Source organism: Coptis chinensis, chromosome 3, assembly GCF_015680905.1.
Source record: "Coptis chinensis isolate HL-2020 chromosome 3, ASM1568090v1, whole genome shotgun sequence".
In the NCBI taxonomy this organism is placed as follows: domain Eukaryota; kingdom Viridiplantae; phylum Streptophyta; class Magnoliopsida; order Ranunculales; family Ranunculaceae; genus Coptis; species Coptis chinensis.
Window position 1 is genome coordinate 14,771,563 of NC_141458.1, and position 21,041 is coordinate 14,792,603.

The 21,041-nt window shown below is 35.5% G+C and overlaps 1 long non-coding RNA gene across 1 annotated transcript; it reads right to left on the reverse strand.

Moving 5' to 3' along the window:
- Positions 1-8,394: 8,394 nt before the first annotated feature.
- Positions 8,395-9,203, reverse strand: LOC147508134 (uncharacterized). The gene is made up of 3 exons (XR_015216310.1): positions 8,934-9,203; positions 8,589-8,700; positions 8,395-8,495 (listed from the first exon to the last, which is right to left on the reverse strand). It is a non-coding gene; the product is annotated as an uncharacterized LOC147508134 (long non-coding RNA).
- Between the last annotated feature and the right edge of the window lie 11,838 nt (positions 9,204-21,041).

Here is a 21,041-nt window from a genome sequence, read left to right on the forward strand (position 1 = left end):
AAAACCTATCCAAAAGAGAGAGAACATTCGATCACGGTCAATGTAAAAATGCAACTAAGTCGAAACAAAATGGAACACATGAAACCAAAAACTAACAATAGTAAGGCCAACGAGAAGTGTCATAAGATCTGCTGGTAAAAGGAAAAGAGCAACAGGTATTAGATATAAGTACTAAAAGCCTTTTATATAAAGGGACTAAACGTATCCAACTGCCCCTTCCCTATAATTTATCCTTAATTAATGAAAGAGGAACCAAGTGTCCTATCAGTGACATCTGAAATTAGTAAAAAAACAAGACCTATTCTTGTGTCTAACTCTAACAACCAGTTGCTGCCACTATGTTTAGATTCATCCAGAAGCTCACAAACATATAAGATAGTTGCTTCTCAGAAAATATTATTCATTATTTATTGGGTTAGTTAGACTTATCCCCCATTAATAGTTGCAATTAGGGTTACCCCCATTTTCAAAAATATTAGTGATACCCCCAATTGCAAGATCCAACGACTATGAGATGATTTTTTTTTTTTTCAGATGAAGAAATCTGACCATTGGATCTTACAAATAGGGGGGTAAGTCTATCTGACCCTTATTTATTTAAGTTTACTCCATGATGAACTTAAATATAGCAAGCACGACACAAATGAAGGAACAAACAGCATATATCCACAATGATAAACCTAAATATAGTAGTAATAACTTGAGTCAAAACTAAGCTGCAAAAGAGGCAAACTTCGGCTAAGGTCATTTCACTTGTTAAGGTTAGCCTTTTCAAATATGTAAGTGAATGAGAATGCTCAGTGACTAAGATTAAAGACCTCCACTTGCTGTATATAAGGTTTACCCATAGGTATTCCATCCCCTGGTAACATAAGTTTCCGAAGAAGTAAGAACTTTTCTTAATTTGCCAACCACATAAAAAGAAAGGCAACAACCCTAACAAATCCATATAGAAATAGACACACACCTGGTAGCCGAGAACCCCAAAATACTTGGATAGTTTTCTCATGATATTTTTACAATACCTGCAGGATCACAATGATTCTCTCACAATTGGTTCATAAATTGTGTATCTGAACAAAGACAACAATATATAAGAAACTGTAAAATAACTACGAACAATTAAATATACTTCTCTTTCAATTAGAACTCGGAAGACACCTTAACTAGCTAACTGAATTTTTAATATACCAATATAAATGTCCCCATCAGGCCTACACAACTAATTGGGCTTCCAATAAAACTACAAGAAAAACAAAATGAAGGACAACTAGAATTGATACACAGGCACATAATAGTTTACTGACAATAGAAGCAACTCTTTAAATGCACTCTTAACCTCCACAATTTAACAAGCCGACAACGATTATGCCTAGAAGAATCAAATAAATAGTCCTCATTTATACTACAACATCAATCAGTAAAACAAGAAGAAACATTCTTTTAGAACACAATAACAACTCCTATTGTAAACAACTTACTACTTCATCCATTCATCTAAGGCACAAGGAAATTAAGGAGGGAAAAAAGTAGAAGATAAATCTACAATGGGTGAAATTAAATTATCAATACAGGCTATAACCAAAGTATTAGCTAATCATAATGGCAACTCCGAGAGAAATAGCTAAAAGAGAAGCAACCCAAGTCAGTATCTCAGTTAGGGGTGAGAATTTGGCCCTAACGACCCTAACCCGGCCCTGACCGACCCGACCCTAAGCCCTAAGCCCCAGCCCTTACAAACTAAAGCCCTCCCGGAGTTTAGGGCAGGGGCCGACCGCCCTAATGCCTTCTAAGGCGGGGGTCGGTCTAAGGTTAAAACATAGGCCGACCCTAACTAAGCCCAACCAAGCCCTAGTTATAATTTCACTATAAAATACACAACTAAAACTATCCAACTCCTTGTTACATATTTTCAATTAAAATAACACTGTCCTTTGTAATTTATCACTTACCATATGGGTACTTCTAATAACTTGTCTTATATCATAAAAACTTGTAAACCTAATTGTTTCTATCTCACAACTCACGTAGACCTCACAACTCTCCGTCTAACCTAGTCGCCAAGAACAATAATGAGCATTGGGCACTAGCCTAATGAAAAATAGGTTGACGTCAGTAAAAACTCATTCCATACTCTTATTTGTCTTTGTGTTCTTCAATGTTAAATGTAATTTTGGTGAGATTTGGGTACAAGAAATAACGAATTTATGTCAGTGAAAGCTCATTCCAAAATGTGTCTTGTGCATTTTAACTGTAATTTTGAAATATAAATATGAGTCTCTATGTACTTCAGTTTATTAGATTGTGGATATGCATTTTAAATTATTGGACTTATCAAGAATTATTACTAGATTGGTTGTTATTCAAATTTCAAAGTGGTGGGACTTTGAGTTTGCAAATCTTTGAATTTTTTTTGTAATATAAATGAGTTTTAAAACTGATACAGTAAAAAGAAGAAAATATATAGGCCCGGCCCTAAACTGTTAAAGAGGGCTTAGGGTAGGGTCAGGGCTTGAAATTTAGACTTATGACCCGGCCCTATGGGGACTTTAGGGCCGGGCTGGCCCGGCCCTAATAACTGAAAGGCTTTAAATGTTTAGGGCCGGGCTAGCCCGACCCGGCCCATTGCCCACCCCTAATCTCAGTTATCCCATGTACCCTTTCTTTAAATGGGTGACTACAAGAACCCATAATTAAAACTGTATAAGTTCCCATGGAAAACACGGAGTAAGAACATACCTAGAAAGGCAACTCCAGCCAATCGAGAAAGCAAAGCAAGGGCAGGAATTTTCCATCAACCATTATCTTTTAAATCACTAAATTCCAAGCATAAAATGCCTATAGTTCCTTAAACCAGAGTAAACACAGGTACAAGCAAACATAAATTTTTCAAACACAGATATCCTTGATTTACAATCTTGAATAGCCATAGCCATAATGGACAGCATACAAAAGGATGAAAGATACAAACAAAGGCAGCTAGGTACTGAACGGTTAAATAGCTTGAACATTGTACCTTTGGAGGTTGCATCTCAAGGGATAAAGCACCACCATAATATTGCAGTACAAGTGAGTTACTAGAATTAATTCATTCAGCCTGTGCTATTAAATCAGCGAGTACTCGATGGGGAATCGCTACTCGGTACCTAGCCGACCCGACCAACCAATTACTCCCCATAAGTGATCGGGGTCCAAAAATCGCCAAGTAATCGGCCGAGTTGCCAATTTATGAGGAATCGGAATTGGGAGAGTTACTCACCATAAGTCGGTATATAAAAGAAAACGGAGATTTTTTAATTTTCTAACCGCGAAATCAAGTTAGGGCTTTGGAATTCCAACCTCTTCTCCAGCCGCAAAATCAATCAGTCTTCTCTCTAATTCCATCCACACAATGATATTTCTCCTTGCATCACCACTCCAAGAAATTGTAATAGGAGAGCCATCAGCATTCACAGAGACTTCAAACGAAATGAAGTTGTCCCAATATTAGGCCATGAGCAAAATGTGAGTAATAAAACAGTGATAGATTACAAATTGAGAGAACAAGTAGCTACAAACCCCGCACTACTAACTTGTGCACCATCAATATTTGTTATAGAACATGCTGATTTCACCGCGGCACATATTACATGCCATATATCAGTTGAAGATTACTGGTTTTAACATAGACACTACTAAAAGAAGGGCTTTTTGTGTCACTTTTTAAGTGACACAATAAGTCACTTGTGTCACTTTTGAAACTAATTCTGAAGTGACCTATAAGCCCCCGACACATAAAGTTATACCAAAAGTGACACAAAAGCCTTACTAAATGTGTCACTTTTTGTTAATAAAAGTGACACTTAAGAATAGCCTCTTGTGTCACTTTTAAGAAAGAGTGTCACAGTGTTTGTCTCAAAAGTGACACTAGTTGTATCCGTTTAGGACCAGAGTGGGACATAATTTCGTTAAAAGTGACACATTAAGTATACTAGTTGTGTCACTTTTGGACCAGAGTAAGACGTAAGTACGTCAAAAGTGACACATTAAGTATACTAGTTGTGTCACTTTTATATTAGAGTGAGACATAAGTACGTCAAAAGTAACACATTAAATATATTAGTTGTGTCACTTTTGGACAAGAGTGAGACATAAATACGTCAAAAGTGACACATTAAGTATACTAGTTGTGTCACTTTTGGACCAGAGTGAGACATAAATACGTCAAAAGTGACACATTAAGTATACTAGTTGTGTCACTTTTGGACCAGGAAGATGAGACATAGAATGCGTCAAAAAGTGACACATTAAGTATACTAGTTGTGTCACTTTTGGACCGTGAGTGAGACATAAGTACATCAAAAGTGACACGTTAAGTATACTAGTTGTGTCACTTTTAGACCAGAGTGAGACATAAATACATCAAAGTGACACATTAAATATACTAGTTGTGTCACTTTTTGGACCGTAGATGAGACATAAATCGTCAAAAGTGACACATTAAATATACTAGTTGTGTCACTTTTGGACCAAGATGAACACAAGAATGCGTCAAAAAAAAGTGGCGTTATAACTTCGTGATACAAAAGCCCCTTACTTCTTGTGTCACTTTTGGGGAATCAACTCCATACAACTTCGTATGAAAAAGAAAGTGACACATAAGAGTAGTCAGTTGTGTCACTTTTAATAGATATTATGTCACTTTTTCCAAAAGTGAGACAAATGAAAATAATTTTTTTTTTAAAACATTTTCTCATTTTTGTATTCGATCGTATTCATTTCTCAACCTGCATCCTATACGTCATAACCAAAATCCCATTAACCTGCTTTATGACATAAACAACATCCACATACATTTATCAAAACATCACAACCAAAATTACTTTAACTTTTGCTTTATGATCGTAAAACAACATCCACTCGAGGAAGAAAGAAACAACATTCAAAACAATTAACTTCTATTGATTTCATCGATCAAACCAAGTATTTATCATCTAGTTTGACTCCCAACAAAAGAAGTCATTCCAATACCAAAAGAATCACAATTAAAAAAAGCCTACATAGCGCCAATACTATCCTAGCAATATCTTAGCTTGTTGTCGCGACTTCCAATACCAAAACCTAGCTGCCATCTATTCATATGTTAATTGATCCATGACACCTGCATCATATCATGAAGTCGTCATTCCACTATGACTAGTATATCAAATTAAAAAGCAAGTGAATCAAAAAGGGTATATTGTACAAGTAAGAAAAAAAAACGATAAGAAAAGTATATATACATAAACAAAGGGAAAATATGGAAGCCCACTTATCCAAATTAACTACTCGATAAATTGTTGGATAAAGTCGATGAATTCAAGACGAAGTTCATCTATTTCAGTGGTGTAACTCTTCTTGCTAGAGAACTCCAATACCTGTTCGACGAAAAATATATTATAAATATTATGAAAATGAATAATGCAGGCAATGCATTACCTACCATATTTACAAATGCACCAATTTATAAGCTAGCTAAAACTATATGAAAAATAATGCTACTTTATAGTCACCTTCTTTTTGATCGGTGGACCAGGATCCTCTACTAAATCTCGCATAAAGCGCAATATATAATATCCGCATACAATCCCCCCTAGTTGTTATGGGCACTATACATAATTAATACTTGTATTAACACATACACAAATTGGAAGATACTTTGTATTGTATTCCAAAGAAACTAAACTTACTATCACATAGTTCCAATTTGGATTTGGATTCATCTTTCTCTTTTCTTTGGACATATTTGATGTCTTGATCGCACTGAAAATGCATTTGTTTCATTCTCATTATTTTCAAGATATAATCAAATATACAATGAAAAATACAATAAATAAAGACTAAACTCACGTGTTTACTAATAATTTAAAAGCTGGATCTGGCGGCCCTCGAAAATCTTTTAAAGAGTCCAACCAGTACACTTCCATTGATGGTATGTCAAGAACCATTAAGACCCAATGCCCCATACATGACCAATTATGTGGATACAAATTCAATTAAGTACTTTTATTTATATAACCAATCAGAAAAAAATAAATAAAAATAAAATAATTTTAATTATATGAAAATAATGTATATGTACTGCAAATGTATAAACACAGTTACCCTGTGTTGAAAGGAATTAAAAGCACACGATCACCGTGTTCTTCAGCCAACTTCCGAATATATTGAGACTTCTCATCATCCTTTGTATAAATAGTAAAACTTTCTAGGTTACCAAATAATACTACTTTACAGTCACCTTTTTTTTTAGTAGTGGACCAGGATCCTCTACTAAATCTCGCATAAAGCGCAATACATAATATCCGCATACAATCCCCCATTTGTTGTTGTGGGCACTATACATAATTAATACTTGCACTAACACATACACAAATTGTAAGATACTTTGTATTGTATTTCCAAAGAAACTAAACTTACTGTCACATAGTTCCAATTTGGATTTGGATTCATATTTCTCTTTCCTTTGGACATATTTGATATCTTGATCGCACTGAAAATGCATTTGTTTCATTCTTATTATTTTCAAGATAGAATCAAATATACAATGAAAAATATAATAAATAAAGACTAAACTCACGTATTTACTAATAATTTAAAAGCTAGATCCGGCGGCTCTCGAAAATCTTTTAAAGAGTCTAACCAGTACACTTCCATTGATGGTATGTCAAGAACCATTAAGACCCAATACACCCTACATGACCATTTCTGTGCATACAAATCCAATTAAGTACTTTTAATTATATAACCAATCGGAAAAAAATAAATAAAAATAAAAATAAAATAATTTTAATTATATGAGAATAATGTATATGTACTACAAATATATAAGCATAGTTAAAAGGAATTAAAAGCATGTGATCACTGTGTTTTTTAGCCAAGTTCTGAATATATCAAGCCTTCTCATCATCCTTTGTATAAACAGTAAAACTTTCTGGATTACCAAATGCATACTTTGCTTGAGCAATTCCAAAATGGGACAATGACATGGACATTTTGAAACTTGGTTCACTTCTACAGAGAATAGAAAGGTATGCCACAAAAATATAAAAGATAAAGGAAAATAAGAGATTGAAAGTGACATAACTTACCTTTAAGGCCAGTTGGCAACCATCCATCACAGCCTTCTCAAGTGGATCCTTTGCTTCTTAATGAAAAATAACTTAGTGTCAGCCGAACTAATTTCTACAAGATTAGCTAAACAACAAATCTTTTTTTCCCCTGATACTTAGCTAAATAGCATAAGTAATGATAATAATCTAAAATCATACAAGTTATAAAATCAGAGTTAGCTTGAAAGTATTGACTACAATGAGCAAGTTTGTAATATTCCAAAGGAGTCCATTTGACCAATTAGGGAACAAAAGTTCATGATAAACATATGTACCTACACAACCTGTTGGATTGTGATGCATCTTAAAGAAAGTAAATTCATTAACATATTTCATATGTATGTCTCATTGGAATTTATAAAACAGATAATATTTTACAGATGCAAATGTGGCAGTAAGTTATCACATCTTCATCTGTGAGATTAGGAAATTTATAAATATAAACAACTAAGAGATTTATCTGGACAATAAACTACAAACTCTCGAAAGAGTGAAAATCAGAACAATTACCTTCCAATATGGTTTTGCTCTTTTACGAGCAGCCAAGAGTTCTTCAAGAATTTCTGGAAGTATCCCCTGATTTTGCACATTCAGAGCACCACATTCAGACCTTCATCCAATGGATGTCTCATGTTACAATTGAAAAAAAACATCAATAATAGAACTTACCTTCTAAAGATTCGATTTGACAAATGTTTCACTAGATGGAGTTTTGTTTACACATTTTGGCAGCAAATTGAATTTACGCACATCCTCAGGTGTTACCTTAAGAGAGACCACAAGCAAAAGAGCTTCAGACATTATGATCTTCAAATTGAAAATGATAAGAGTTAATTATTAAATCTAAACAGTTTGACCATTTTGGCGAGGCGAAGGCGATGAGCAATAAGGACAAATGGAAGAAATAAGACTCACCAGATTGCAATAACATAGATTATAGTCCATCATAATGGACGGATATAAAGATGTGAAGTCCAATGTTGCAATAGGCTTCTCATAGAATCATGTCTTGGCCTCCAAAACCTATATTATAAATAATTCAATGGGTCAAAGTGCATTTATGCTTTTAGCCAACTCGTCAGCTAATTTAATTAAAGTCTGTGACTTTATGAAAGTTCAAAAAAGAGTGAGATTTCTATAAGATACAATACTACACAGCCCTTAGATCATGCTCATAAAGTCACAACTTGCTTAAACGATGCCCTATGAGCCCTGTAAAAAAACTACCATGTACTGAAAACAATAACATGGACAAAATAAACTTACAATTGCACCTTCAAATGTGTTGTCTCCAGATCCCTGCTTTTTGACACTAGGGATAACAAGATTCTTCTGCTTAGCTTTCCTCAAGAGTTGGGAAAGAACCTGAAAGCAAAATTTTAGAGTCAGAAGATCAATGAGCTTGACTCAGCATCATATTTCCTAGTTTAATCCAGTTAAGCAACCCAACACACTTACCTTAATGCTTTGACCTCTTGAAAGCAAGAAAGAAATTGGGACACCCGTGACACGAGCCATCTCCACATATAAACATCAATTTGTCCAAAAGCCTTTGTGGAAGGTAAGCATCCTATAAATCAAGTAAAAAAGATGGTATTTTAAGATGTCATTATATGATTGTTCATCATAAAAGAAGAGAGTTTCCATCATTATATACAAGTTACTTTAAATTATTAAAAGACAGCAAGCTCCATTAATAATTGAATTCTAAGAAGGCAGTGAAACCCTAAAGATAAATAGATTAAAGCAGAAAACTGAGTGAGAAAGGAAGATAAATGCAGGAAAAAACAATCTTGAGAGTACCTATGAAAAGCAATTAGAAAAAAAGGAGATAATCTTCACAGCACGTGAATAAATGTGCCTATGTTCCAAACATTAATGACGAGAAGCAAATTTGATGTTACATGTAATTTTGTTCACAATCATATCCAAGGAGGCAAAATCGATGAACATTTTGTAGATTTGAAAGTCTTGAAAGCAAGATATAAGAGCTTTCAATAAAAAGGACGAAATAGTGAATGAAGCTCTTGTCCGGAACTGACTTTTAGAACTGAAGGAAAGAGGGGAACATGGTATGTGATTCTATGAGCCAGCTGAAAAGGGAACTAGAACGGAGAGTGAGAGATGGACGAGAGACCGCTGGGTGGGAGAGTGCACGTGGTGTTAGAACGTCGGTGAGAATTAGTTGGGAAGAAGAACGGTGAGGTCTCTTCAGTGTTGTTTTTGCGAGACTGAGTTTTTCTTTTTTTTTTATTCTATTTTTTTTTTTCTTTTTTAACGCTAAGTGTTATTTTACTTTTAGGTTTAGTAAGTTAATTCTTTTTGGCCCAAATCACGACTTTCAATTTCGTGGGGCATAAGCAATTACTAGTGTCACTTATTATTTTGATAATTTGTCAATTTTCTTTTCGATTTTTTTACACCCAGAAGTGACACAACAAGGCAAACCACTAGTGTCATGTTCAAATAATGGGACACAAAAAATAAAATTACTTGTGTCACTTTTCCTAGAAGCAACACATCAGCCCTCATTCCATAAAAAAGTGACACATCAAAACTGTGTGTGTCACTTTTTTCTAGCAAGTGACACGAGACAAAAAAAATAAGTGACACAAAAAGCCCTTCTTTTAGTAGTGAGAAATGTAATAAATATTAAAACATAGAGAGAAAAAATAATATAATATAAGTTTATTATATGTATCAACCTCAATGTAGTCTCCTTCCTTCCATACTTGTATTGGACTACTTGTTATTCCCAAAAGCTTCCCAGTTTCGTCAAACAAACCTGTGTTAACAAAAGTAAAACGTTTATTTGTTTATTAATTTGATGAAATGGAAAATGAATGTTACCATCGATGAATCCAGTTGTGAAAGTAGCAAAGCCCTAGTTTCTTTTTCCCAGCCAAACCAAAAAAAAAAAACAAAAAAAACAAACAAACAAACAAAATTTTCCCAATTGGGATAATAAATTTAGAGTCTAGTGTTACAGTTCCCACAAAAAACATAATTTCCCCAAATTTATCAACAAGAAAATCAAATAACCTAACTTGAACAATTCAAGGAGCACAATTAAAACAAAAAAATTGGAAATTCACTAGCTAGGGTTTGGGGGTAGAAGGAGAGAGAAAGCATATCAGGAGAGTGAGAGAGAGAGGAAGCATACCTGGTTCGAAGTTGACAAAGGAGACAGGGAGATAGTGTTTGATGGAGGCTTGAAGACTTGAGAGAGACGAGCGTGGGAGATATCAACCATAACCAGTTTTATTTAATTGACTAGCCATGCTACCTGCCCTATGGTCGGGCCTGTTAATTTGGGTAAGTAATCAAGTTGAGCAACCCAAAAAAATGTTCTTGCTGATAATTGGTTAGTACCTATTTTCCATCAATACTATGACTGAAATGGACTAATGAATCCTGCATATTACATATTCCTGTAATCAACCATATTTAATTATTTATTATGTGATCGCAAAAGTGCTTAGCTACTGCCATCTCTTAGTACACAAACCTCCAAGCAGCCAATATATTTAGAATCATACTTAATTAATACATGTGAGTTTACAATGTTTCGTTTTAGCCATATTTCAAAGGGATGAATAAGTGCTATAGACCTCCTCTGGGTTTCGTTGTTCACTACTGCTTGCAAATTACTCTTGTATCTACCGTTCATTCGATAGAGCTTGAATTCAAAAATAACCAACTAAATATATGTTATATATAACCTCCTCTAGTCAAAATAATAGTAAAAACAGGATAGTACAGGTTCTAATTATGTTTATACATAGATGTTTAAATAAATTTACCATGAATGTGTCGTCAACGTTTACGACAAATGCTTCTGGATTAGGACTAATGCAATGCCAATCATCTTTGACAAACACTTGTAGTTTCCAACAAAGAATTCTTGGAACACGTATATGATAGGGTTATATACTAAAAGCATTACTTTTGTATTAACTCTAATTCTTTATATTTTGAATGAGAATCATATGGGCAAATGTTATGCATATTATATATGTTATTAGTTATATGCATGAGTCTAATACTTTATGTTGTAGATGATATGGTGTGAACACACAGAAGATCATATCATCAGTACCTTATAAAGTATAAGTAATCGTTCACAACCTAGACGGTTTTGGACAAACCATTAGTACGGTTGTAGTATAATCTGGTATTAGTCTATCTTGACTATAGGATTACACTAGTACACTTTGTGTGTATTGAACAGGACCAAGTGAAGTTGTTTCTCCTTATACTGACTATATAAGAGAACAAACACCTTTGTTATTATGGATGCTTGTCATCCTAATCCAGATATAATAACAGGCACTTGCATGCATTGTACATTGCTTTAAATCATCAATGAGTGAGATTCATATGTGAATCAACAAACTCGATGGATTGGGTAATGACATTGTATGTAAGGTGTGATGTTGATTATAGAAAGAATCCGTGTCCCGCAAGAAGTCGGGTTGATGATGTCCCCTTGAGGAGCTTAAAAAGATTGTCATGTAAACCCTGCAGGTGGATTTATTCCGACATGATAATGAGGTTGAGTGGTACTACTCAAGGACATAAGAAGTTGATTAATGTAGTTGTCAGTAACTTGACTTAATCAACGGACATTCGATATCTTAAACACGGAGAGATCAACGAGCATATAATATGGAGCCCATAAACGCTAACACGTAATTTGGGATTAGGGCGGTAGTGCAACAATGGCATTTAGTGGAATAAGCCATTTGTTGACGGACTTGGGCCATGTGTTCGGGGCGAACATGGGAAGCCCAAGCCCGTCAGGAGGCCCAACCCTAATTTCTCCTCATGGTCCCTGTTGTAGCCTATAAATAGAATACTCTTTCTCTCTGGCCGAGATTGACTATTCACTGGTTCTGAAAAAGAGGCAAGAAAAGTAGATCTGAATTCGTTTATGATCTTGAGAGAAAGAAAGGGGTTGGTAGATCGTTGTCCACACAACGTCCAATCTATTCTAAAGGAATACAACAGAAGATCAAGGGGTTGATTGTTGATTTCGGATTTGATAAAGCTTGGATTCTCAGAGTTATCTAAATTGGATTCAAAGGTATGTTTTCCAATCACAAATCGTGGACACCCATTAATTCCGCTGCGCGTGGTGTTTGCAGTTTGTAGAAAATAGTCATTCTGAAATAACGGTTCCTACAGTATATAGATTGTTTGCATCTACCTATGTAATCACATATGAGATATTTTATTGTCCATGTCTAGCGTATACAAAGCACCATACAATGAGAAGCCTCGACAATCAAATTTTGAAGGATCCAGCCACAGAACCATCTCACCCTGATATTAAGCCTACTGCAACTACTATTACAATTCAAACACAAAAATAGAAGTCTATTGGAGCATAATAGATCAAGGAACATTGAGTGAGAAATAAATACATTCAAACATATTAAGCAATGTAGAAGTCTACCTACATTCTTCAAATTAAAATTATTATGTTAACCAATGACATACCTGATACAACTTTGGTTGAATCTTTGTTTTGGTCAACAGAAAACACGAAACTTCTGCCCCTTATACCTCCCCATATCTGGCACTTTCGGCGAATACAAATCCCCATAAGGCAAACTAATATAACATCCTATAACATCACCTTCCATATATCCTTGAGATAAAAGAGGAGGATATAAAGAAATTCACATTAGATTACCTTGGTATAACTAAAAGAGATGAGAATGAAATACCAACAATAAATCCAAAGAAAACTCCAATAATAGTTGTGAGTGCAAGTTTAGCACCATCACTTGATTTCTTATTTACTCCAAATTTAATGGGAAAAATAGCTTTAAATGAATATAAACCTGTAGTCATATTGTAATAAAAGCTAAGAGCAAGATAGGTGCTAGCATAATAAAACCGCAGCATACATATGACTATCACTAAACGTATTGATAAGTGCATAAATATTATATATTTACGCTCAATTTTATATTAGTTAGTTAGTTTAATTTATTCGTTTGATTTAGTTAGCGTATTTTTTATGATTTTTGCAGAATTGGATTTGAGTTGATTAAAAGTGCCGAAACTATCGAGATTCAGGATGTTAGTGCATGAGTTCGTGGTTAGGTTGCTTGGTGTTGGTTATTCAGTTTTGGAGATCGAGATGCCTGGTGATGGTTTGTTTGCGTGCATTAGATTTGGCTTTGTGTTCGCTAATGAGAATTTAAAACCAATGGAGTCGTTAATCTGGACTTAATTGGTACCTTAAATTAGCACCTGATCGTAACAGAGAAACAAGGCTCTAGTTATGAATAGGCGGATAAAGACTAAACTTAAGTAGGCAGCTTAGATCCTTCATGAGCAAAGGCGTGGATCTGTTTGTTTAAATTATGGGCCGAAATTAGTTATGGCCCATGAGCTTAAGTAGTCACATGACCAGCAACGGGGTGGACCAAGAATTAAGGACCAGACCATGTGCACTTAAATAGACCCGCACCCAATAACTTGCCTTTAGCCTACCTACTGGACCGCCTGATCACCACATTCTATTTTTCCTCTTCAATTCTCGCGAACAGAACTTCAACCCCTTTTTTTTTCTCCACCGACCAAATGGAAAACGGAAGTTTCCTAAAACAAATGGGATTCTTCTAATTTCGGGTGGAGGGAACTATATAAAGAAAAGGGAAGCCAAAAATAGAGGGGGGATCAGCAAACAAATTAAAGTAGAAAATCAGATCTTAGGGGAGGAGAAACTCGAGTTAGCGCCAGCAGAATTGAAGCTTGGGCAAACCGAATTGAGAGAAGACGACACCACTGCTGGACTACGGTTTTGCGATGATTATCTCTTCTTTTAATTTCGTTTTTCCCTTCATTGATATTGTTATGTGTAACTAAACCCAAATCTAGGGCTTAGATGAAGCCCTGGACTGCTATTTGTGTATTGAGATTAAATTTAATGATTACCAGTTCGTTCAATATTATTTTATTCTTCTAGTTTCATATATTGATAGCTAGCTTATATCTTTCATATAGTATGTCACGCATACTTTATAGTTTGATATTCGTTGCTATTAGTTAAGCTTGTTTTAATTGTTGACGTCAAATTTAGATATTATTCGTGCCGTAAAAAGACGAGTAATCTTTTAAGTTTGATCTGTAGTGCCGAAACTTTAGAAGATACATGTTTAGTTAAAAGTTGTCACGATCATATCTCCGAGAAAGCAGTTGATTCTCATCGATAATGCTACTCGTATAAATCTGGAACATTGAATTTGATTCTAAATATACAAACAGAAGTTAAGGTGGATTCGATAGTCCTAGAATTCTCTTCCCATTTGATAAAACCCAATTATTTAGTTTATAGTTTTCATAGTTTAAATAGTTTAGTGAGTAGTTAATTCAATTTTCCATAAAAAGAATATTATCTGAATTAGTTAAGTATAATTTTAATACTCGTTTGTCGTAATTAGCAATCCCTGTGGGATCGACCCGTTTGCCGTCGTAACTATTTTCAACGATAGTTATGCGCTTGCGGTTTAACTAGGGTTAGATTAGTCTAATTAAATAGACCGACTAAATTCCTATCACGTATCTGACCCCATCTTCGTATAGCAACTCGATTTAGGAGGTCATACCATTACCAAGGAACAAACACTGAAATCAGAACAACACGATCGAGAACAACTTAATAGTAGTTCAGCAATAAAGATCAAACATACAAAAACATGAGATTGACTTAAATATCAACATTTTTTTTTAGGTAAGTACAAATGATGTAACTGTGAAGGCATATTAGAATGTACCCATTGATACTTCTAATCCACACAATCTTCGAAACCAAATCCAAGTACAACATTCAATATTTAGAGAATTTTCATAGATCCTTCATACAAATGAATGAAATATAAAAAGAAAATGAAAGAGCAATCAAAGTCAGAAAAAGCATAGAGTAACAACTACAAAATCTTAAAAAAATTTGGAGTAGATGCTAGTGCACTATTTTCCATTGAAACCATTGCCAAAGTACATGTAAGTTGACCAAAAAAAAAATTGAAATCCAAGAGAAACTCAATTAATCTGTACATGTAGGTGTTATAAGAAAAAGTGTTTGGATATACTTTCCAAGTTTCTATCATTGTTTATGGCGGTGAGCCTGCCGTCTTAATTCACTCAAACGATACATGGTAAGTTTAAAATCTATAGAACGAAACAGATGCCGAATGCAATGAGCAATTAGCAACAGGCGCTATGCAAAGATGATATGCAAATGGTGGAAAATGGAGAAAGCTAGGAACTCAGTAATAGAGCAATAATACTCGAGGAATTCGACAATAATTACCTGAAATCTGTAAAAGAGCGATAAATCTCACCTGAAAAACACCTCGCTAGAAATGGCCATTTTCGAATCCGGTGAAGGTAGATAATTTGAGAAGATTGATGAATTGAGGGAGACGATGATTTCAGATAATAGAGTTTAAGTTCTTAATCTGCATTCATATATATATATTTTAAAAAAAAAATCTTTCACCAAAAAATAAGAAAATAAAAACACAAATGTACGTTTTTTTTCCCCATTTTCAAGTAAACTAAAGCATATTCATAGGGCAATCACACATTCACACTTAATGATTGTAATAACGGATATAAATCTAGTCACAGTCTTGTTAGAAGTTAAAATGGTCATCATTTAAGACTCAAGAGACATATACTAATACCTGCAAGAGATGATGTATTCATAGTTGAAGCCTCTGAAGGAGTGTCGCGTGCTCCAGACCCAACGACATAAGAATTTGCTGCCACTAAATTCTCAACATCTTTTAAATACGAAGCTGACAAGTTTTCTAATACAGGTTCGGTACTTGAAGCAATTGGTGCACCACCACTCTGGAAGACAATATTAAGGAATAAGAAAACGATAATACAAAATTACAAACCCAACAGAATTGAATATTTGTTCATGAACACAACAAACTACTAATCCCTCAAGGTAATCATATGATTGAAGAAGAACAAAGTAATCTTACCAATTTCAGAAGATCAAATGAGAGGGAAGGAATCAAATATAAAAAACATAAGGATAGGTATTCACAGAAAGCAATGGGCCTTGAAGCAATCTCTTCTTCTTCTTCTTCAGAAAGATTGGAGATAGAGATTTGATAGATGTGGCCGCTATGTTCATTTTTTAGTTTGGAGCATTTGGAAAGGTTGTTTCTATTTTCGGTGGTTAACTACTGAATTACCCCTGACGTCTAACTCAAATAAGGGCGTGTATTTGGTTTTTTATTTCCTAATCATATGAAAATACCAAAAGGGTTTTTTATAAATTGCTAAACACACCCATAATAAGGCTAATTTGGTAATCAATATAGTAATTATTCTTTAAGTAGGGATTTTTTTTAAAAATAATGCTAACGTGGCTCTCTATGAGCATATTAGGAGAAACAGATATTAATATAGGTAGGATGTCTCTTCTGTTAGTTCCGTATATACCCTTTTGCACTTTATGCGAGTTGTTTTTTATTTGTTCCTAACGGACACAATTGTTACCAAACAATAAAATGATATTTTAATAGTAATTGGAAAAATAAATTGAGATATACTAACGAATACAATAGAACCTAACAGTTATGTCCGTTAGGTAGGCAATGATGGATATATGTGTTACAAATGAAAATTTTGCTGTGTTACAAAATGCCCATTGTGGTGTAGTGATGCTATAGAAAGTCTTGAACACGCCAAGTACTTCATCCTTGGTCTTCAGACTATATGCCCATATCTTTGGTGACGCATCATCAATGAGAGTCAAGAAGTACAAAGCTCCCCCGTGGGACTTTACTTTCATAGGACCACATAAGTCAGTGTGAACTAGTTGAAGGACATTGTCCTTTCTGTGAGATGGGAATCTTTGGAAAAACACCCTATGTTGCTTTCCTACCAAACAATGAGTGCATCTATTTAAATGTGTGTCTTTGATGTCTGGCAAGGACTTTTGCTTGGCAATAACTTCCATGCCTTTTTCACCCATATGACACAGTCTTTTGTGCCATAGTTTGGAGGAAGCTTCTTCATCTTCTGCCGTATTTATTTCTGTCGCATTTACTTCTGCTTTACACAAACTAGCCTGTGTCTTGTAAAGAGAGTAAGTTTTCTTCCCTTTGGCTACTACAATGGAACCTCTGCTCAGTTTTCATACCCCGTTACCAAACGAGTTTAGAAAGTCATCATCATCTAACTTTCCAGCGGAAATTAGGCTTAGCCGAATATCAGGGACTTGTCTTACATCCTTGAGTGTCAAGGTGTAGCCGACATTGGTTTCTACATGAACATCACCAATGCCTACAATCTTTGAGACTCCAATGTTACCCATCTTTACTTCACCAAATTCACCACAGCTGTAGATAGTGAAGAATCCCCTGTGCTGTGTGACGTGATAAGATGCTCCTGTATCTATCACCCACTCTGTATTCTGGCATGAGGTACTAAGACAGCACACACCACAATCTGACACAATTCCCACTAGATCACCGTCTACTAGTGCGGTAGTATCTCTGCTTGTGTTTTCGTTTCTCTTCACCATGTCTTAATGTATATAGTTATTTTTCTCATCCCTCTTCAGTGTTCTGCACTTATACCTGAAGTGACCCTTGGTGGCACAATAGTAACATTGCCTCTCTACCTTAGGAGTTCTAGCTTCACCCCTAGATTTGCTTCTGTCATCACCTCTAGAATGAGATGGTTTTCTGCGTTTACCTCTCCCCCGCTTCTCTGTGACAAGTATCTCTGAGTGGGAGGAGCTGCTTCTTGAACCCTTCTTGTCTCCTCATTCAACAATTCCCCGATAGCCATCTCCATGGAAATAACTCCATCCTTAGCGGCTCTGTTAAGAGAAATTGCTAACGTCTCCCAATTGTCGGGTAGAGAGTTTAATAGGAACAAAGCCTCAACTTCGTCTCCCATATCAATCTTCATCAAATACAACTAATTGATGGTATTCTGTACTTCATTAAGATGCTCAGACATTGAAGAACCTTTTTTGTACTTCGTGTTGGCAAACTTCTTAATGAGCAACACTTTGTTTCCGGCCGACTTCCTCTCATAGAGGTCTTCGAGTTTCTTTCACAAGACAAAAGCAGTAGTCTCTTGGGATACATGGTGGAAGACACTGTCATCAATCCATTGTCGAATGTACCCTATTGCTTTTCTATCAAGCTTAGTCCACTCAGCCAAAGGAATCGCTGTCGGTTTTTCTCCCCCATTTTCAATGGGTTGTGTCAAGTCCGTGCAATATAGCAAGTTTTTCATCTTAGCTTTCCAAATAGTGTAGTTAGCTCTATTCAAACTAGTCATGCGAGTATTTACGGAGTGGTCCATCTCTACAAGTTATTTAAACTCAAATCTTTTATCAGGAATTTCGTCAAACACCTTCCGAGCAAAATTTGGATAACACCCTAGATTAATCTAACCTGACTCTGATACCACTTATTGGGGAATAACACCGATACCAATCGATCCCCACTACACAGATAACTTATAATATGAAACACTTCTACTCCAGACAAATTCTAAATATCAACTACAACCTAGCTAGCATGCTCAACTCTCTAAACAACTATCAACAACGAATAATAATGTAAAGAGAAGAACAAACATACTACTACACAAAGATGTACCATGGTTCGGCCAATAGTGCCTACTTCCACAAGAGCTAATCCTTTTATAAATTGGGAAGGAAGATTACAATCACTTCTTTCAGTCTCTCACTTTATTAGATCACTCCTCTCTCTTTACAGGCTTTTCTCTCTGCAAATGTTTTCTCTCAATCTTGATTGCTCTTAAAATTGGGTTTTTCTTTGTGTTATGTTTTCCAAAACCTTGTTTTAGGTTTTTATACCAAAAACCAAATTCGCGGTTATTATAGCGAATTAGAAACCATAATTATAGACATGGGCGCGGGCGCGCTCTCGACAAGGCCAATGTCGAGCGTGTGCGCCCTCAACAACCTATTCGTGACTTCCAGTACCAAGGGTGTGGGCGCGCCTTGGGTTTAGCCCAATCTAAGTGCGTGCGCTCAGACCTTTTCATGCAGAATTGAACTTCTTTCTTTTTCATCCTCTTGTGATGGATAACTCCAATAGAAATGGCCTGCATGAATGATATTTTGGGATGAAAACAAAATTTGCATGTTGGTACGTCCATTCCACAAGACCATTAGCGGGTATTAACAATTTTTTGTTAAAAGGAAGATAGGAAGTTTTAATTTTACTTGCATGCAGGTTTTCTTTTGTCTCCATGGTGAAGCAAATGTCAAACTTATGAATGCTATGCTGCTTTAGAATATAGTTAAATGATGTAGATGGCTTTTTACTCCCTTTGAAATTCCAAAAGCAAATCTGTAATGCTGAAGAGGAGGAAGCCATGGATTTGGGTAATTAAAATTTGTTGACAAGTTGTTAATAGTGAGAAGATCAACAGAGAAAAAAATATATAGGGTGTTCAAACGAGTAAAATGAGCGGGAGCTAGTCTATGAAAGGTTGAGTTACCTAGTGATCGGTAGGGATGAGCAGTTCAGCATACTTGTGGTAGCCAACTAGCCATGTCTTGACATGCAACATCAACAATACATCTAGCAATGCCATGATCATCAATTTGATGATTTTCCATACTGTTTTCAGTGGGTGTGATATCGACAACCATATTTGTACCAACTGCAGCTTCAAAATCATAAAGTAATTTAATCCTCTTTTTAAATAGAGGAGAGAGCGCAAGGATTTCTTCTTGATCATCAGCATCCTCTTCGCGGGGATGCTTTTTGGAGTTGAAAGAAAAGTATGACAGGGTAGAGCTAGGTGTGGAGTTGGCAGTGGGGTTTGTATGGGAACTAGAGGCCATAGTTCTCGGGATCCTTTTAAAAGAGTGTGGGGGTTTGTTTAGAGCAGATGAAGAGTTTTTTGTTTGGGAACTGGAGTTTGACTGTTGAGTGTTAATATTCTTGTCTGTGGGTATTGGGTTGTCCAAAGAAATGGATTTGGAAAAGGTTAGGTCCAAGAATGGATGATTACTTGGCGACTAGGGGCTATTTGTTTTTTTGGGTTAAGTTATAAGAGGGTCTTATAAAACTATGTGCTATAAGAGGTCTTATAAGATGGTCTTATAAAGTGGTTTCTTTTTCATTTTAAGTTCCTTTTATAAGCACTTGTAAAAATAGAAAAAGCAAATACACGACATCCTATAGATGGTTATTTGACAAATATAACCCTACTTTACATCACATTTAACTTGAATAGATTAATTTGAAACAAGCGTATAGTTTGATTTTCGATTTTAAATCAATTTTGATAATTAGAATATCGATTTTAGGAAACTACCTTAATTGGCGGTGGTGGTGGTAGTGGTCTTAATAGCATGGTGGTGGTGGTGGTGGTGGTGGTAGTGGAAGTGGTGGATGTCTTAATAGCACAATGGTGGTGGTGTACGGTGATAGTCTTAATAGTACGGTGGTAGTGGTGGTGGTGGTGGTAGTGGAGGTGATGATATTGGTCTTAATATCACGGTGGTAGTGATGGTAGTGGTGGTGGTGGTAGTGGAAGTGGTGGTGGTCTTAATGGCACTGTGGTGGTGGTGGTGATAGTCTTAATAGTACGGTGGTAGTGGTGGTGGAGGTGATGATGGTGATGGTAGTGGCGGTAGTGGTAGTGGGGCTTTTAATAGTTTGGTGGTGGTAGCGGCTAGGGCAATGGAGTTATTTGGAGAAGAAGATAATGAAAATGGAAGAAGAGAGAAATGAGGTTAGGGTTTGTGGACGGGGGTATTTTAGTCATTTTTCAAGTTATAAGACTTAAAGAATTGAAGTAGATCCAATTTTGGTACTTATAGAATTGGAGCTTTTTATAAGAGGCAAAAAACAAACCAAAAAAATGTCCAAA